Raw genomic sequence first — 20,370 nt, forward strand, 5'->3', positions numbered from 1 at the left:
AATTTACCATTTGAAAAAGCCTACAGTTAACAAACAGGCTTGCTAGTAATGTATTTAAAACCATACCTGACATAATAAATGAAACAGAATAAATGTATACAGCAAGTGAGACTTCCAGGGAACAGGGGGAGACTTCGCACTTTTGCTGACAGTGACTTTACTGTCAGTGGCCTGTCTCTCTTGAAGGCAGCTGTCAATCACAGGCCATCTTTCTCTCCCACAGGAGTTCATTGTGCCCGCAGACAGTTGTGGAATAACTGCTCCTGGGCGTCAGAGCGGCAGATGGAGTGTATCTGTCAATCATTGTCACTAATTATTAACTTCTGTCACTCAGAGAAAGGCAACATATCTCTGCCTGATCCTCTGTGATTTGATCTGCTACGCCACCTCGGAGACAGACAGTTCAACCTTTCATTATGTGTCACACACACAGCGCTGTGCTGGGTCAGTCCCCGTGACTCAGTGTTCCAGCAGAATTCTATTTTAGCCACATAACATTACAGGAGAAACTTACATGAAGAATGCTCCTCTGTGTTCAAATACAACGGTCACTCATTTTCAGTAAACATTTTGAAGTGAGATAAATGGAGAGGTGCCAGCCTCTATTAGGATTCAAATGAACAAGCTAAACGAATATGCCAATTAACTCATTTTCATATGATGTGTCTGCTATTTATTAATTATTAAAACATTAATTATTTTATCTCAAACAAATAAATAAATACCAAAAATAATGCTAAAAGGTATACCAGACTGAAATTTATTCTGGCAATGGAATTATCTTATTGTATAGATACCATATAGATACCAAAGTGACAGAGGCCTTATAAATAGCTACAATAGATAGATATCATTGTCCCTTCTTTAGATAGCTCAGAAAAATTACTTTGAACATTATAATCAAATCATTTCTTGACTGAACCTACATTTGTCAGAATCCTTTCCTTACTCTGCAATTTTAGATGCTATTGTTTATTTCACTGTTTTAATAAAAGTCCCCATGATGACATCAGATGTTCTCAGCTCACTGCTGGAGAAAGCCTTCTTCAGGCCTACACGTAATCTTCACAAAGGAAGGCTGGACTGGAACCTATCCATGCTTGCCCACTACAGCTTAAAGTTGTGACACTGCTCAAATACATAACTAAGCAGATTGAAATTAATTTTGACCCTCACAGGTGAAGGCTAAAATTTTCAAAAGTGCTTAAATGACTTAGGCTCCTAAGTCATATTTTCAAAGGAGACTGAGGGCCAGATTATCAAAAGTGTGTGGCACTTAAATATGTAGATAGACACCTAGTAGGGTTTTCAAAAGCACCTAGGTACCTAACTTCCAGGATTCAGACACCCAGGTGCTTTTGAAAAATCTCACCAGGCAATATCTGTATCTTTAGGCACCTAAATACTTCAAAAATCTGGTCCACAAAACACTTAAGTACCAATGACTTCCAGTGAGTTTAGGTTCAAAAGTACCTAGGTAAAATCTGAAAATGGGACTTGAGTAAAATTTTCAAAAGCACTGAACTTCTGAGTCACACATAACACAGTTTATACAAAATCTAGTTACTTTTTTTAAACAAGGAGTTAAAACTTGTAACTTACAAATATTAGTTGCAATCTATTCCATGAAATACAGAGTAATATTTCTATTTACTGTTATCTTTCGACATCCTTCTGGCTGCTGCAGCTAGTCTTCAGCTGAGAAGATAACCCATCTCACATTTGTGAGATGCAGGCTGTCCCATTTGTAAAGCTCTCTTTCCCTTTGGAATGTGGCCCAGCGTACCACAAAACCAAAACCTTCAGCTTCACACCAATCATGCAGCCTATGGTTCACTTCCAGTATTATCTGTATTCTGCCTTTTCTTGCTCATGGGACTGGAAGGATCTCTGTGAAGATCACTTGAACTTTCCTTTTCTTTACTTCTCTTCCAACACCCTGAAGTCTTCTTTAATCTGTGCAGTTCCATGAGATATCAAATACAACTGGTTTAGTTTCTGATGAGATTATAAATTTGGTTGATAAAGATACCTGTATATATGCAATGTACTTAGACTTTTATAAGACCTTTGATTTAGGCGCATGACACTGATGAAAAATTAGCACTATACAGTAACAGTAAAGCACATGTGAAATGGATTAAGAACTGTCTGACAGGTCTCAAAGAGTAGTCATCAATGGGGAATCCTCACTGAATGGAGGTGTTTCTAATAAGGTTCCACAGTGATTGCTACTACGCCCAATGCTTTCAACATTTTTATCACTCATCCTGAAACAAATATAAAATCACTGCTGATAACATTTGCAGATAACACAAAGATAGGTGGACTGGTAAATAAGGATGAGGACAGGACAGTCATATACAGTGTAATCTGGCTCCATTGATAACCTGGGCCATTCAAAAAAATTGTTTTAATACAGCCAAATGCAAAGTTATACCTTTAGGAACAAGGAATGCAGACCATACTTACAGTCCATCCCTGCCCCCAGGGACTGGAAAGTAGAGGCTCTGGAAAGGATTTAGGAGTCATAGGGGATGAGCACCTGAACATGGAATCCCCATGCAAAACTGTGGCACAAAGGGCTAATTCAATCCTTGGTTCTATAAAGAGGGACGTATCGAGTAGGAATAGGAATAGGGACATGACTAACTTCTGTATATAGCATTGGTGAGGTCACTATTAAAATATTACACCCATTTCTGGTGTCCACATTTTTAAAGAGATGTTGAAAAACTGCAGAGTGTGGAGTGGGAGGGGGACACAAAAATTGTTTCAAGGCTAGAGAAGATGCCTTACAGTGAGAGACTTAAAGAGCTCAATCTATTTAGCTTATCAAAAAGAAGATTGAGAGGTGATTTGATTACAGTATATAAATACCTTTATGGGCAGAATATTCCAGCCACTAAAGGTTTCTTCAATCTGATGGAGAATGGCATAACATGAATCAATGGCTAAAAACTGAAGTCAGACAAAATTCAAATTAGAAATTAGGCAAAAATATATGAGTGAGGATGATTAACCACTGGAACAAACTACCAAGGGAAGTGAGGGATTCTCCACCTCTTGATGTCTTCAAGTCAAGACTGGATGCTTTTCTGTAAGATATGCTTTACTCAAGCACATGTTATTGGGCTCAATGGGAGAAATTTTATGTCCTGCATTATAAAAGAAGTCAGACTAGAAGATTTAATTGTCCTAGATAGATTTTTAAGGCCAAAAACCTATGAATCCTTCAGCCCAATACCATTCAACCTACCTACCACATCTGACTGGCTATTCACAAAATTATATTACTCAATCTCTCCTGTCTTGCCCAAAGAACACAGCACCAGTTTGGAATCAAGTCTCCAAAGCTTCATTTTAGAATTTAAGTTTCTTGATTAAATATGTTCCTGTGAATTCATACTTAAAGTTAGGATGAGATGGGTTAGAAATCTGCCATTAATCCATCATTCTCCCCAAGAAACACTGTAGGGTTCTGATACTGTTCGATCCAGATCCAAACTACCTATTGTTTTAGTTTTACTTTTGTTAACCTGACCAATGAGGTTCTGCAAACACATAACTATACTAGTTTTGCTCATCTCTATTCAAAATCCTCAATCACATTTCCATCATCTTCCAATCCTTCTGAATTCACTACACTCAGACATCAGAGTGACAAGAACAGGATAAATGATAGGAAGACTAAAGGGAAAACTTCTGGTGAAAATTTCATTGCAGTCTCTCAATTAACATTTTTACTCTTTCAGTTCATGCTCTTGTGCACCATTTAAAGAAAAAATGTCAATGTCTTCTATTATAAGGACTTTTTGCTTCAGCTCTTACTGGAAAAAGAAACCAAGTGACAAATAGAGACCATCTCTACAGAATACTTCTCTATTTCAGCTCCTGACAATCTGCTGTCATTACAACTAGAAGCACATTTTATTTGCTTTCATAACCTTTGACAACTAGAATCACTAACAATATTTTTGTTGAAGAAACTTTTATAAAATATTACAATCAATTCAATTGCATTAACACATTTGAACCTCTAAGTTCAACACAGTGGAAAACACAATACTATTTTATTACATCAGCTGTCTGGTCACATATATATCATCTATAACTAAAATCAGAAGTATGGTGAGTCCTCTTTATCTAGAGTTTGCAAAAGGAATTATCTGACAGCTGAAAATGAAAAACTACTAATAAGCATTATGGTTTATTGAAAAATTTAAACAATGAGATTAAGGAAACTTTTGCAATATTAAGGAATGTATATGATACTATTTTACCTTGCTTGAAGAATTCCTCTGGGATTTCTTATGCTGTTATACCACAACTAAACTGTAGTATTATGTTAAGGAGTTCTGCCATTCTTCCTATATTCAGAACACATTTAAAATTAGGAGGGAATTGTCCTTCAGCATATTGCACTTCGCTAAATTGTTTATCTTTTTATTGGAACCATTTACCCCTCCAAATAACCAGAATAGAGGAACGAGAGGCAAAGCTCTACCTAACACTTCAATCTTTTAGTGCCTTAGGAGATACATTTTTAAAGACTTTTAAAAACATTTTTTCTGAAGGCACACATTTAAGGATTGTGAAAAGGAAGCCTTTGTGGAGAGATTTTGCTGAGTGGGAAATCAGTGGAGGGGGTAGAGCCGACGGGAGAGAAGCAGAGAAAAGCCCAATTACCTCACTTATTGCTAACAGAAAGAACGGAAGAAAAAGAAAAACCACTGCCCTACACTCACTCAAGAAATGAGCTGAGGGGGAGAGAGAGTTGGGAGGCCAGAGTAAACAATGAAGTTGAGCAAACACTAAAAACATGTTTCCATGACTATTAATGCAAATAAAACCAATGATTTTGATGCTTTAGTATTTACAACTAATATCTGGGCGAAATTTCATCCTCAAATAAATATACTTGTTTGAGTGCAACTGAGTAAACATGGTCACATGTAAATACAGAGGCTGGCACAAAAAGCAACACCTATTTGTGCCAGAAATGATAAAAATGACAGTCTTCAAACCAAGGAACAGAAAATACCGTTCTATTTCAGTGACCAACCGCACAGATCAGATAGTGAATACTGCTTAATACTCACAACTCCTTTGTAAGCAATTTTTGGGCTCAAGTTTCTTTGCACAATGTTCACTGGACAATTATGAATAGGGCACTACCAAATTCATGGTCCATTTTGGTCAATTTCACAGTCAAGGCTTCTAGAGTCATGAAATTTACATGCAAATCTCAAATATTTTTATAGATATCTATGTGTGTACACACACACACACACACACAGATACAGTTGAGGAAAAAGGCTGGAAAACATGAACCCTAAAGGCTCAAAAACAGAAGGTGGAAAGGGACACAGAATTTGGTATTGCTTAATATTCCAAAATTTTAGGGGACCTGACTCATGATTTTTTTAGTGATTGGGGTTGGCAATACCGTCACTAACTTCTCCTCATAGACTAAGAATTTGTCTGCTTTTCTCCTAAACCAAGCAATCATCTGGTGATCCATCACTATTTCTTGGCAACACAGCTTCTGCATCTCCTTTACCACAAAATTTCAAGCATACATACTTGATGCTTCTTATGCCATTGTGAGTGGAAAGCTGTTTCAGTAGAAAAATCTAAAAACTAGCAATTAGGAGTCCTGGGTTCTATTGTTGGATCTTATAATGATGATCTATAAAAACTTGGGCAATTCACTTGGCCTCTCTGTGCCTTAGTTCCACCTCCCCCTCCCTTTGTAAGCCTTCTGATTCTTCCCTCTAACCTGCAAACATCTACACAGTATATAGCAAATGACCCTCTGATAGGGTAAAAGACATGAGAACCTTTGAACACCAATCCAGATTTTGATATTGTATTCCTCATGATGATATTTGAATTCCTACTTTAGGAAAGACAGAGGAAGAACAATACAATTAAGAACATCTTAAAACTATCATTGTTAAAAATGAAATAGTGTGGCAGTTGCACAAAACAGAAGTTCCCCTACCAAACAGGTACAGAATCGGAGCCAAACAGATCCTATTCAGTTTCAAGGCCATGTCTTGGGAGAGTATTTTACATGCAAACATCCAGCATTATGTTCAGTGCAAAGGTTTTAATAGGCTACTTATATATAGTATTATAATTTCTATGTGGTCATTAACATGATGGACAGCAGTAGTGGTAAATATCATTTATCAGACTATTGCTTTTCCCAGGCTAATAGGTAAGTACCCCTCTAATATTGGAGAACAATCCTTCTGTACTATCTATTTCAAAGCATCTCACACCCAACCTAATGAAAGGGCCACTGTAGCTCTAGCAAGTCTTTTTTTTATTCCCCAGAGAACTGAGAAGAGCAATAAAAAACCCTTCTTACCAAATAAAGCAGAGATGTTTTGTACCATTACAGAAAATGCGCCAAACCTGATAGTCCTAATGTTTGATTCTGAATATGACTGTCATGAAACAAGTGCAAGCCTTCAGCAACCGCGGCTGCCTGATTAGTCTCACAGTCACTCCAACGAGCTATCAGCTTCCCAGCATGAAGTTCTACTGCATCACTGCTCCAAGCCTTTAGGCAAAGGATTCTAATAATGAGTCACAGTGCCGTGACTGAGGCCACACTTCTGCTCTGGTAAGCTGCTTGCTGAGAGGGACTGCATGCTCCCTCATTATCATTTTATAGGGTTTTTTTTATTTGTTCTTTTGTATTCATTTTCCTTCCCCCAAATGCTTAGTACATTACAGTCAGAGTACTTAGTGTTACCACCAAGGCAGAAGGAATATGCCCTGGTTTAATAACCTTCTATTATGAGGTACTGTTATAAAAAAACCTTATGATCAGTCCAAGCATTATAGAAAGAATCAGGTTTGTCCTATACCAGCTTCTGGCAAAATCGATAAATAGACACTATTATAACAATGTGATTGATGTTATCATGAGAAAATATTTTATACATCTGTCTCTCTTTCATGTATGGTGTCCCAAATGAGTCAGTTATTCGGTATGAGATTTGTGGGTGTAGCTATGCAGTAATTATGTAAGTTATATGGTAAATAGAAGGTAAAGGAGAAAGGAACTTAGAGCAGGAACACAAGAGACATATAGGCCTAGATTTATAAGAATAGCTTAAAAAGTTAGCATATTTATAAGCCTTATACCCAAACAGGAGTAGGGTATAACAGTGATCTTAAGTCACAAGATGACACAAGGCTTTGTTTATTGTTTTGCAATAAGCACAAGTGTTGAAAGTTGTTGATAGGTAGCCACAAGAATGCAGTTTGTACCAATCTGGGGTATTTTTGGAGGGGAATATCAGCAGATGTTTAACCACAACAGTAATCCAATGGACATATATGTTAATAAGCATAACCTAATTAATATACTAACCTATAGGATAAGGACACCCTAATATTATGAGGGCGAGGAAGTTAAGGTATGGTGAAGGAGGAAAGAGCTACACGTAGATATGCATGATGGACATCAAGGCCTATAAAATATCCAGTCTTAAGTACAGCTGTTGAAGTTCTTCACTGGCATGCCAAAGTCAGACTAGGATTTGCCTCAACCCTTAGAGCTCTCATCACAGATAGAGTGAGTATATACCTGTAATGGTGAAGGTCATCCTAGAGTGCTATATTATAGATTCATAGACTCTAGGACTGGAAGGGACCTCGAGAGGTCATCGAGTCCAGTCCCCTGCCCTCATGGCAGGACCAAATACTGTAGACCATCCCTGATAGACATTTATCTAACCTACTCTTAAATATCTCCAGAGATGGGGATTCTACAACCTCCCTAGGCAATTTATTCCAGTGTTTAACCACCCTGACAGGATCTTTTTCCTAATGTCCAACCTAAACTTCCCTTGCTGCAATTTAAGCCCATTGCTTCTTGTTCTATCCTTAGAGGCTAAGGTGAACAAGTTTTCTCCCTCCTCCCTATGACACCCTTTTAAATACTTGAAAACTGCTATCATGTCCCCCCCCAGTCTTCTCTTTTGCAAACTAAACAAACCCAATTCCTTCAGACTTCCTTCATAGTCATGTTCTCTAGCCCTTTAATCATTCTTGTTATTCTTCTCTGGACCCTCTCCAATTTCTCCACATCCTTCTTGAAATGCGGTGCCCAGAACTGGACACAATACTCCAGTTGAGGCCTAACCAGCGCAGAGTAGAGCGGAAGAATGACTTCTCGTGTCTTGCTCACAACACACCTGTTAATGCATCCCAGAATCACGTTTGCTTTTTTTGCAACAGCATCACACTGTTGACTCACATTTAGTTTGTGGTCCACTATAACCCCTAGATTCCTTTCTGCAGTACTCCTTCCTAGACAGTCTCTTCCCATTCTGTATGTGTGAAACTGATTGTTCCTTCCTAAGTGGAGCACTTTGCATTTATTTGTCTTTATTAAACTTCATCCTGTTTACCTCAGACCATTTCTCCAATTTGTCCAGATCATTTTGAATTATGACCCTGTCCTCCAAAGCAGTTGCAATCCCTCCCAGTTTGGCATCAACTGCAAACTTAATAAGCGTACTTTCTATGCCAATATCTAAGTCGTTGATGAAGATATTGAATAGAGCCAGTCCCAAAACAGACACCTGCGGAACCCCACTTGTTATACCTTTCCAGCAGGATTGGGAACCATTAATAACTACTCTCTGAGTAGTTCTCTCTCTTTACTTTCTGGATTTCTTTATTTATTGAACTAATCATTGTAGTAATAAAAGTTTTACAGTTACAAAAGGTTTTCTCTGAGTATGACCATTGTTGGCTCCCAAAGCAGTAACTCTGATAATACTGGGCCTGAACTAGGGACAAGAACCTTCCAAATGACAGAATGCTAATGGGGAATTTCAATCAATAATCAATAGATCAGGCAACTGGGGATAAAGGATTATATCACTAGATTCTATGATAACAGAAGCATTAGAATGCAGATAGAGAGACCAGAGAATATGGTAGAAGTGAAACAATACAGACTAGTACAGTTCTGAGCAACTGACTCTTTAAAAGATAGACGAATGAGAGATTCTAGAAAATAATAACTATGACTAACCTGACCAATCACTTTAAGGAAGTGGAGGTTGGGTAGGGAGATATGATAACTGCAAGTATCTGGATAGTGTAACACTGAAAAGGGAGAAGAATTACCTAGGGTGGTCCAAGTGGTAAAACAAAATAATAGGATTAAATAATGTGAAGGCAAATTCAGGATAAGCAACAGAAAAGAAAGCTATTAAACTCTGGAACCTCCATCACATATGTTATTTAAAATGCATAAAGATAATGAGACTACACTACAGCAAACAATCCTGCACTGGCCAGTGGAACAGACAAGAGCCTAACACAGCTTTTACAGGTTTCAGACTGGTAGCCGTGTTAGTCTGTATCAGCAAAAAGAATGAGTACTTGTGGCACCTTAGCTGCATGCATCCGATGAAGTGGGTTTTAGCCCACACAAGCTTATGCTCAAATAAATTTGTTAGTCTCTAAGGTGCAAAAGTACTTCTCGTTCTTTTTACAGCTTTTACATTATTTCCTAAAAGCCTCTACACCCAAGATAAACCGCTCCACAGAGTTATGGCTCTGCCTATGTTTGTGAAAAATATCAACTTTTCCAAATCACTAGTGAGTTCATAGTTTTTTTCATTCTAAAACTACAAAGTACTCACTGCAAACACAGTCAGAAAAACAGAGCCCATGTACTCATAATTAGGTGTGGGATTTGGCATCTGACAAGGATTCTAGAGTTAGCTAAAGTACTCTCTTATCTGCATGCTTTCTGTACGCCACAGCCTGAAGGAGTACATGGAAACAGGAGAAGGAGCACAGTAAGAAAATATTGGAGGGTGAGAGGGAAAGAGCTCAAACCTTTTCAGCCCTCTCTAAATAAAAACCAGGGGGTATGTGGGATGTTGTACAAACAGATTGACAGAGGAATTCATATATTTGTGCTGATCTGCAATTTGGCAACTAGAATATATGATTGTTGAGGAAAGTTCTACCTCTCTTGTTACTTATACGGTTCTCATCACAATAGTGTTGGAGCACCAGAGAGTTCTTATGTGAACAAAGTAAAGAAGGGAGCTCTGAGGAACCTGCAATTTCAGCTTATTGACATTTAACTATTTAATCATATGGACTGCATCCTATAAATTTCACCTTGCGCTGGAATGAAGCTTCAAACTCAAAAGAAGCTTACCTAAATCCAGTTTTGCAAGATTTCAGGTGAAAACCATAAATAATTCCCAGCTCAAGAAAGGCTCCTGCAAAATTCAGTCCAGGCTGATCTGAAAAGTTAGTGAAACTCTGCAAATTTGACCCAAGCTTTGGGTTAACAACAAAAGCCTGTTGTGCACCTCTAAATAAAGTCACTGGTACATCTAGTCAGTGGTCACACTTCCCAGGCACCTCCCCCCAACCCCACTTTTTTTTTGGCTTATTCTTTATTAAGCTGGAAGTTAGACCAGACTGAGACTAAAATGCTCAATTCCCCTCATGAGTCACTAATTTTACTAGTTCTCATTTTCTTTTACTATTAAGCATTCATTCAGAATGCAAAGCAGGAAGAAATGGTAGAAAGCACTTATTTTGACAGTATCACATGTTTTCCAGGAAGTCCACACCAACATTACTATTGTTACGTACAAAATAGAGAAAGGAAAGTATAAAAAATAAAACAAAATATTGGACCAGATCATCCTCCGGTATAAATCAACCACTGAGGCCAAATGAGTTACACAAATTTATATGAGTGGAGGATCTGTCTCATAATAAACAGGACAAGGATTAAATGAAACCAAGCAAAGGTTTGAAGCACAGTGTTATTAAAAAGTCACATGAGTATGAATTAAGCTAAAGAGGCAAATAGGTAAAATAGGCAAGAGAAATACACTAGGGAAAAATTCCAGAGTTGCACACCAATCCTCACTCCTTATTCTCTGCACCTAACACAAGGACAGAGAGAGTGAGAGAAAGAGCACAGCCTTCTTACAAATACATAAAGCACCTAGCATTGTCAGAAATAAATACTAACCAAAAGTAGTAGTAATATTTTCCAGAAAGTGGGACAGTACCACAGATACACTAAACACAACAGCAGAATCTCATGTCTAGCCTGGATTTGGATGATGAGGATTGATCCACATAGCAGTGACTGGGACATTTCCTTTCTTACTTGTAATTTTCTCATCTTTTTCATTCTTTTTGAGACCAAACTTCATTCCACATTAGCAGCATATGGCAGTGGGCTGGGGAGAGGAGGCTTCACAGAGATACAGAACACAAGAAAGAAAAAGAAAATGTGTGAAAAAAATTAGATGATGAGATTGTGTTCAGAGTTTCTTATGCCGTGAAAAAAACTCAATGCCCAATGTGCCTATACAATACATGTAGCAGTAAGGGACAGTGCATGAAACAGGCGTCTATGTTCAACCCACACAGAAACTAAGACAGAAATATCTACCACCACCACATCACCCACACTGTAAAACAACTTACTTTCCACAAACAAATACAGTGTAGGAGATAAAGGAATAACGAAACTTGGCTTTGATATTAGTGCATCATTCCAATACTTCATACCCCACATGGTTCAGGTGGCACTAACTGCTAGACTGGAGAATGCAAAGAAAAACTGAGGAAATGGGGAGGGGTTTGGGAGCATAAATATCTTTTACAAGTCTACTGTTCCAAATCCATAACACATGTTTGAAAGTATGTTTGGTAAGATACAATTATGGGCTTGATTCATCCCTTCCAGTGTAAGAGTATGTACACTGCTCTCCCACAACCCACAGGAGGTGCTGTGTCCCAGGGTGATTCAATCCCAGGAGAGCAGAGTGGTTCTTATGCCATGTAAAAAAATCAACTCACTTTTCCTGGTGGATATTTTATGATGCATGCATAGAATGTAGTATGTCTATGAAAATACAAATGCCCATCACAAGAGACCCAAAAAATGGAAAGTAGTATAGGGTTGAAGGGTTAAAAGAATCAAAAGAAAAATTTGGAGAAGGAGCAGATCTTGGGAGACCAGATGCCACAAAGCAAAGCTACTTTCACTTAATAAAACCAAAACATAAAAATTGAGAATGCAGGGAGGATTAAGTATTTTAAAGGGTTACAACAGACAGCTATTACAGACAGCTCCAGGAAATGGCATAGAGAGGGGAGCAGGTCCAACTGGGATAAATGATGTGTCTAAGTGGTAAATTATGTCCTCACTACTACAACCCCATCTAAAATCAGTGGAGTTGCATGGATGTAAATGACAGAAGAAACTGATGCAAAATGTCCAATGCCTGACACTAATGAACATCCCTTTTCATATCATTGAGTAAAAACAGTGCCCACTCAAGAAAGGGAAGTATGCAAGTATCACCCAGGTTATTATTTTGCATCCTTAGTAATGTTCACTATGACACTAGACTACAAAACTTTTCTGCATTATTTTTCCATTTACTTCATTAGAATGGATTTATACCCCTCATAATTGGACATAGGAGCTATAGTCCTATAGACTTTATTTTTTAAAAGGTTAAGTGTCTATAATAAATGGCCAAATCTGATCTTTTGAACCTGTGCCCTGTACGACAATAACCACCTTGACACTGATTGTTTCAATGCATCACAGGTCAGATTCCTCAAATTTACTTTGCCACAGCTCTGTTGATGCAGGCTGTACCCTATACATTTCCCAGGTTAACAGCTACAGTTCAAAAACCTTAAGGAGAAAAATTAAAAGAAGAATTTACAAGTTAGAGACCACTGGTATTGTAATGGTACTACTGAGGTATTCTCACCATTAGCACCACAAGTGTATTGCTGTTCTCAATATCAGAAGATTTTCACCATGTGATCTGCATGGAGAAATGCCAGCTCCTACAATTCTTTTTAACAGTCTCTTGCACGTCAAAATTCAAACTCTATCAACTATCACACTTAAAATGTGACTTGTTTATGGGGTCATAGTTTTAATATTTCTTTTGATATTTTATTGTTTTCTATAGCTTGAATGTCCAATAAAAGCAGGTGTTCTTCACTCTAAAGATTTGGCTCTGAACCTGATAATGCATACTCCAAACAGGAAAATCTTGATGAAAAATAATAAACCTTAATCTCGTTAGGATCCCTTGGCAAGGGGGCAGGGCTAATTCATGGAGAACAGGGGTTTAAAAAACCAGCTCCTAAACCACCAGAAGAGTTAGTGACTAGGAGCAGCAAACAGGGTTGTGCAAGGCAGTTTAGGCCTGGTCTACACTGGTGGTGGGGGAGGGGATCGATCTAAGATACGCAATTTCAGCTACGAGAATAGCGTAGCTGAACATGACGTATCTTAAATCAACTTAGAATCACTTACTGCGTCCTCGCGATGCGGGATCGACAGCCGCTGCTCCCTCGTCGACTTTGCTTCCACCTCTCGCCGAGCTGGAGTTCAGCAGTCGACGGGAGCGCAATTGGGGATCCATTTATTGCATCTACACTACATGTGATCAATCGATCCCTGATAGGTCGATTGCTACCTGCCGGTAGATGTACCCTTAGAGAGGGAGTGCGAAAAGTAGATACACCTAACACGCTAAACTTAGGCCAATAAACCACCCTTTAAAAACAAACAAACAACCAAACAAAAAACCCTCCAAGAGTAGAATGCAGGTAGAAGTCAGGCAGCAGAGTGGGGCTTATCCACTTTATCACACTGAATGCTGCATTTACAATTACCTGCCTTGTGGACAAGTGGCATGTGTGTGCATCCAGTGCAAGCAGTTATTGCCCTCAGAGACCAAGTACAGGCTTTTAAAACCAAAGTGCCTGAACTGGAAGAAGCAAGAGAGACAGAGAGGTACACAGATGAGACTTTCTGGGACCCAGTACAGTGGTCCCTGTTCCAGTTTGACAACCTATGTGCTGTTGAGGAGGATGAAAGTCTTACGAAAGGAGAACATCAAGCTGAAGCAGAGTGACACTCCTTCCTGATGATGTCATGGTATCCTCTCACACTGAGGATACTCCTCTGGGAGAGGAGACCCCAGTTATTAGGAAGAGACAGGTAATACCAATGTGTGATTCAATTATTAGAAATATAGATAGTTGGGTTTGTGATAAATGGGAGAACTGATTGTGAATTCCCTGTCGGGTGCCAAGGTTGGGGATCTCGCAAGATACCTAGACAGACGTATCTGCAGTACTGGGAAGGAGCTGGTGGTTGTGGTACATGTAGGTACCAATGACATAGGGAAGGATAGGAGAGAGGTCCTGGAGGACAAATTTAGGCTGCGAGGTAAGAGACTAAAGTGCAAGACCTCCATGGCAGCATTCTGTGAAATGCTTCCAGTTTCATAGGCAGAAGCAGTTAGACAGCCAGAACTGCAGGGTATCAATGTGTGGATGAGACAGTGGTGTTGGGTGGAATGATTTAGGTTTATCAGGAACCGAGAAACTTTTTGGGAAAGGAAGAGCCTATACCAGAAGGATGGGCTCCACTTAAACCAAAACAGAACCAGACTGCTGGCATGTAAAATTAAAAAGATTATAGGGGAGTTTTATACTAATTGCTGGGGAAAGCCAACAGGTGTGGAGGAGCACATGATTCAGATGGAGACATCCCTCAGGGGAGGATTTATTAAAGGGGATACTCTATAACCTAATAAAGGGGACAGGATAGAAGTACAGGTAGGAACTGAAGAGGAACCGTTGAACAAAAAAGACTCCCATTCAATTACATTGTATGAAGGAAGACAGATATTGACAAATTTTTAAGAGCTTGTATACAAATGCTGGAATTATAAATACTAAGATGAGTGAACTTAAGGGTCTGGTATTAAATGAGGATGTTGATAAACTAGACATCACAGAAATTTGATGGAACAATTATAATTAATGGGACACAGTAAAACAGAGTATAAAATATATAGGCATGACAGAGTAGGTAGTGCTGGTGGAGGAATGGCACTATATGTGAAAGAAGCAGTGGCACCACTGTATGCTCTCTAATGTAGCCACTGTAAGTTGACAGGAGAGAGCTGTCCCATTGGCTTAACTACTCCAGCCTCTGTGAGCAGCAGATGCTGTCCCAAATGAGCGCTTATGTCGGTGTAACTTATGTCGCTCATTGTGGATAGTTGTCTGAAAACATCTGCTCAATGTACAGCAGCAATCGAAAAAGCTAACAATGTTAGGAACCATTAGGAAAGGGACAGGTAAGATAGAAAATATCATGCCACTCTATCAAGGTACGCTGACATCTTGAATAATCAGCAAAGAATCCTGTGGCACCTTGATAGACTAACAGACGTTTTGCAGCATGAGCTTTCGTGGGTGAATACCCACTGGCCGGATGCAAGAGTGGAAATTTTCCAGGGGCAGGTAAATATAAGCAAGCAAGAAGCAAGCTAGAGATAACGAGGTTAGATCAATCAGGGAGGATGAGGCCCTGTTCCAGCAGCTGAGGTGTGAAAACCAAGGAAGGAGAAACTGGTTCTGTAGTTGGCAAGCCATTCACAGTCTTTGTTTAATCCTAAACTGATGGTGTCAAATTTGCAAATGAACTGAAGCTCAGCAGTTTCTCTTAGAAGTCTGGTCCTAAAGTTTTTTTGCTGGAGGATGGCCACCTTAAGATCTGCTATTGAATAATGTGCACATTTCTGGTGCCCCGTCTCAAAAGTGATATTAGAATTGGAATAGGCACAGAGAAGGGCAAACAAAAAGATTAAGGGTATGGAACAGCTTTCATCACATGAGGAAATATTAAAAAGACTGTGACAGATTGGGTCACAGAGACCCCCTTGGGAACTGCCACCTGATGTGCTGAGATTAACTCTAAACCGGTTTTCCCTGGCAGCTTGGGACTTCAGTACCCTGTCTTGTTGAGCCAGACACGCTAGCCTGTTGCAAACACAGACCCAGGTCTGAACCATGTCCCCCAAAAGCTGCAGACTTAACTGAAAACAGCTTAAGAAGTACTCCTGTCTCCAGCACCCAGATACCCAGTTCCCAATGGGGTCCAAACCCCAAATAAATCCATTTTTCTCTGTATAAAGCTTATACAGGCATAATGGCGCAGACTCACCACTGCTGGTGCCTCCTGCTGGTTGCTCTGGAGCGCCCCCTGCGGGTGGTGTCTTGCCTGTTGTCTATCCTACTCAGCTGTTTTGGACCCATGTTACTCCCCCACTCCGCGGTGAAATCTAGTCTTTTGTGTACTTTTACCTTGTACTATACAGATTTCACAGGGGAGACCAGCGTTTCTCATATTGGGTGTCCTGACCCAAAAGGGAGTTGCAGGGGGGTCACAAGGTTATTTTAGGTAGGTCATGGTATTTCCACCCTTACTTCTGCTCTGACTTCAGATCTTGGCAACCAGAGAGCGGCAGCTGTTGGCCAGGCACCCAGCTCTTATTTCTGTACTGATGCCTTCAGAGTTGGGTGGCCAAACAGAGGCGGCTGCTGACTGAAGGCCGAGCTCTAAAGGTTGCAGCACAAAAGTAAGGATGGCAATACCATATCATGCCATCCTTACTTCTGTGCTGCTGCTGGTGGCGACTCTGCCTTCAGAGCTGGGCTCCCGGCCCGCAGCCACTGCTCCAGCTGCTCAGCTCTGAAGGCAGTGCTGCCACTAGCAGCAATGCACAAGTAAGGGTAGCAGTACTGCAACCTCCCCCACACACACAATAACCTTTGAACTCCCTCAAAACTCCTTTTTCGGTCAGGACCCCTACAATTACAACACTGTGAAATTTCAGATTTAAATAGCTGAAATTATTACATTTATTATTTTTAAAATCCTATGACCTTGAAATTGACCAAAACCGACTGTGAAGTTGGTAGGGCACTACTGATGAGGTGGGTATCAACAACTGAAGAATGACAGCAAAGATCGTCTGATTTGCACTCATTAGCTATCAGATATACACCCACACCCCTTTATCCAGTTCATGCTTGTTTCAATAATTTTGTACTCTGCAAAAAAGAGTCATTGGTGATGAGAGGGGAAAGGTAAAGTCATCAAAATAGTTGTTTCACAAAATTACAAAGTTTCTATAGAAAGTTTTATTATTTATATACCAGTAGCACCTAGAGGCCCCAACCAAGGTCAGAATCTCATTGTAGTAGCTGGTGTACGTAATGCTTAGTAACTCTCCCTGTCCTGGAGAGTTTGCAATCTAAAAAAGATAACACAAAAAGAACATATGATAATCTCCATTTTACAGATGAGGAACTGAGGCAGAGAGATAAAGTGACTTCCCCAAATACACACATGGAATCCAGATCCCATGGCTCCCAGTCCACTAAATTAAGCATAAGATCATCCTTTCTTTCTCAGCTGTAATTCATCCTTCAAATTGGGGTGGGAGGTAGGGAAATAATGTGTAAATATTGCCCCTTCCTCCAAACAACACAATCCTGCTATCAACATTATTTTAATGTAGATTGCGGAAAACTTTTAAGGGATAAAAGAATATAAATTTCTGCCCACTGTAAAATTCAGAAAAAGTGAAAAAGAATTTAGTTTCATATAAAGTAAGCTCACACTGTATCATGCTACAAATAAATAAAAAGTACTGCTGGCCATTTGTTAAAATGGACCAAACTTGAACTCCCTGGACTGCTCCATAAAGTTACATGGATCTCTAAAAACAAATATAAATTAGCCTTAATATAAATATAAATGAAATAGGAATATATTCTCATCTATCAAAAAGTTTTCATTCTCACACTTATGCAGGAAGGTAAAACAAATTCAGAAAAATAGCATGTTTTCCCCGGAGCCATAATTTATTACACTGAAAAATATTAAGAAATTCAGACTAGAGAGGTTATATTAACCTTTGGTTAGTCAAAGTTAATGCAAATATTTAGGTTTCAAAGAACTGTATGTAAAAAGAATTCAAGAAGTACCAATTCAACTGTGGGTTGGGACCCCAAAGCGGACCACGACCCTGTTTTAATAGGGTCACCAGGGCTGGCATGAGACTTGCTGGGGTCCGGGGCCAAACGAAGCCCGAGCCTCACCACCCAGGGCCGAAGCCGAAGCCCGAGGCAGGGTTCAGGCTTTGGCTTCAGCTCTGGGTGGTGGGGCTTAGGCTACAGGCCCTTTGCCTGGGGCTGAAGCCCTGGGGCTTGGGCTTTGGCCATTCCACCTGGGGCACCAGGGCTCGGGCGGGCTCAAGCTTCGGTCCCCCCCTTCCTGGGGTCTTGTGATTTTTGTTGTCAGAAGAGGGTCACGGTGCAATGAAGTTTGAGAACCCCTGAATTAGATCAACACCTGCAGCAGAAAGCCTAGAGAAGGAGCTGAAGCTATCGGGATTCCCACCACTGAATATATAAGCAACTTGGCACTTTCCATTTACACCATCTACAGGAATAAGAGTGGGCGCTAATAGTGAACACTGTCATAGGATGTAGCACACTTCAAATTTTACTCCAAAAAACCCTCATTTTCATGGCAACTTGGTAAGGACAGCAGTCATGAAAATGTACAACAGCCATTCAGGGCCGCCCAGAGGATTCCGGGGTCTTCGGCGGCGGGCCCTTCCGTTCCGGGACCGCCGCCAAAGTGCCCGAAGACCCGCGGCGGGAGCCCCCGCCGCGGGTCTTCGGGGCACTTCGGCGGCGGGTCCCGGAACGGAAGGGGCCCCCCGCCGCCGAAGACTGGGCTGTGCTTCGGCGGCGGGTCCCGATTCTTCTCGCCCGCCCGCGGCCCCAGCCCCGGCTTCGCCCGCCCTCCCGGCCGCGGCCCCGCCCCCGGCTTCGCCCGCCCTCCCGGCCGCCCTCCTGGCCCCGGCTTCGCCCGCTCGCCCGCCCTCCCGGCCGCGGCCGCGGCTTCTCCCGCCCGCCCTCCCGGCTGCGGCCCCGGCCCCGGCCCCGGCTTCTCCCGCCCTCCCGGCCGCGGCCCCGGCTTCGCCGGCTTCGCCCGCTCGCCCTCCCTCCCGGCCGCGGCCCCGGCTTCGCCCGCTCGCCCTCCCTCCCTGCCCCTTACCGAGCGCGTCACCGGCGGGGCCTGAGCTCAGTCCTGCTCAGAGCCGCGTGGTGAGGGGGCGGGGCTGTGAACTCCACGCCGAGCGGAGGCAGCTGCCCCGCCCCCTCCCCACGCCGCTCTGAGCGGGGCGGGGCTCAGGCCCCGTTGGAGCTCCCAGCCCCGCCCCCTCACCACGCGGATCGGGGCGGGGCTCAGGGGCTCGGCCGGAGGTTCGGCGCTTGATGCGCCGAGGCTCCAGGAGAGGGGCGGAGGCGGGAGCCTCCGCTCTTCTCTTGGGGGCCCCTGCGGAGCCCGGGGCCCAGGGCAAATTGCCCCTTTTGCCCCCCCCTCTGGGCGGCCCTGCAGCCATTTCATACTCTTTACCTGGAGACTGGCAGTTAAACTCCTTTGTCTCCAGGATTGATACGAGTACAAAATAAATGCTCACCATCTTTAGCATACAAATGGTGGTCCAAGGATTAATGAAATTAACTCATTTATTAACTGTGCTGGTCATAGCTACCGCAGATATATCTTGGGACAAACAGAGCATCTCAGTATCTAAACACAAAACAAAGAATGAGCAAATAGTATTGCCGTAACATTTACAATGCAGAGTTCGAATACAAAAGAAACAATAGACTCCATAAAGGAGAATGTAAAATGGTATTCTTCAGCAGAATGCCTGAATGACAACCACATTAGGTTTAGCATCTGCAAGTCAGCATTAAAGGCTCAGCCCAGATGCGCTGAGAAGCATGCTGCATAGCCAAATCTGTGGTAAAGACAAGAGTGACATCACAACTGAAGATAACTGCTGTAAGCAGTAAACTGAGAAAACTTTAGACTAAATATATACTGTGAACATAACACATAGGAAGAAGGTCACTTGATAATGTCACAACTTCAGTTTTTATGAACAGTCCTGCTTTAGGTGAAATATTTAACTATAGTGGGCGGGTGGATGGGGAGACAGAGAAACTGAATTTCTCTTAAAGTTATGACTTGAAATTCTATTTTGATCATGTAGTTTCTACTGTGCTCTGTCTCCAGTCAGTATCATGTATTCTTCAATGTAGATTTGTTCACCTCTAGTCTGCCCTGTGATGTGATTTCAGGACTATATTAGATACAATTTTAGGACTGCATCAGATTAGGATTGTTTCAAACTGGTAAATAAATTCTGTTCTCAGGAGCCAAAAAATCTTACCGTGTTATAGGTGAAACCGTGTTACCTTGCTATATCAAACTTGCTTTAATCCACTGGAGTGCGCAGCCCGCCTCCCAGAGCACTGCTTTACCACATTATATCCAAATTTGTATTATATCGGGTCGCATTATATCGAGGTAGAGATGTATTGATATAGCTTTTAGACTATAAAAAATCTTAGGTATCACTT

General features: G+C 41.2%; 1 long non-coding RNA gene across 2 annotated transcripts; it reads right to left on the reverse strand.

Annotated features, from left to right (window-relative positions):
• Nucleotides 1–1,937: 1,937 nt before the first annotated feature.
• On the reverse strand, nt 1,938–19,048 carry LOC120389372. 2 transcript variants are annotated; one of them, XR_005590892.1, is made up of 5 exons: nt 18,992–19,048; nt 17,077–17,174; nt 4,284–4,370; nt 2,881–2,922; nt 1,938–1,956 (listed from the first exon to the last, which is right to left on the reverse strand). It is a non-coding gene; the product is annotated as an uncharacterized LOC120389372 (long non-coding RNA). The 2 variants fall into 2 exon arrangements; XR_005590893.1 differs by having other exon boundaries at nt 2,881–2,961.
• Between the last annotated feature and the right edge of the window lie 1,322 nt (nt 19,049–20,370).

The sequence above is a fragment of the Mauremys reevesii genome, linkage group 23 (genome assembly GCF_016161935.1).
Source record: "Mauremys reevesii isolate NIE-2019 linkage group 23, ASM1616193v1, whole genome shotgun sequence".
Classification (NCBI taxonomy): domain Eukaryota; kingdom Metazoa; phylum Chordata; order Testudines; family Geoemydidae; genus Mauremys; species Mauremys reevesii.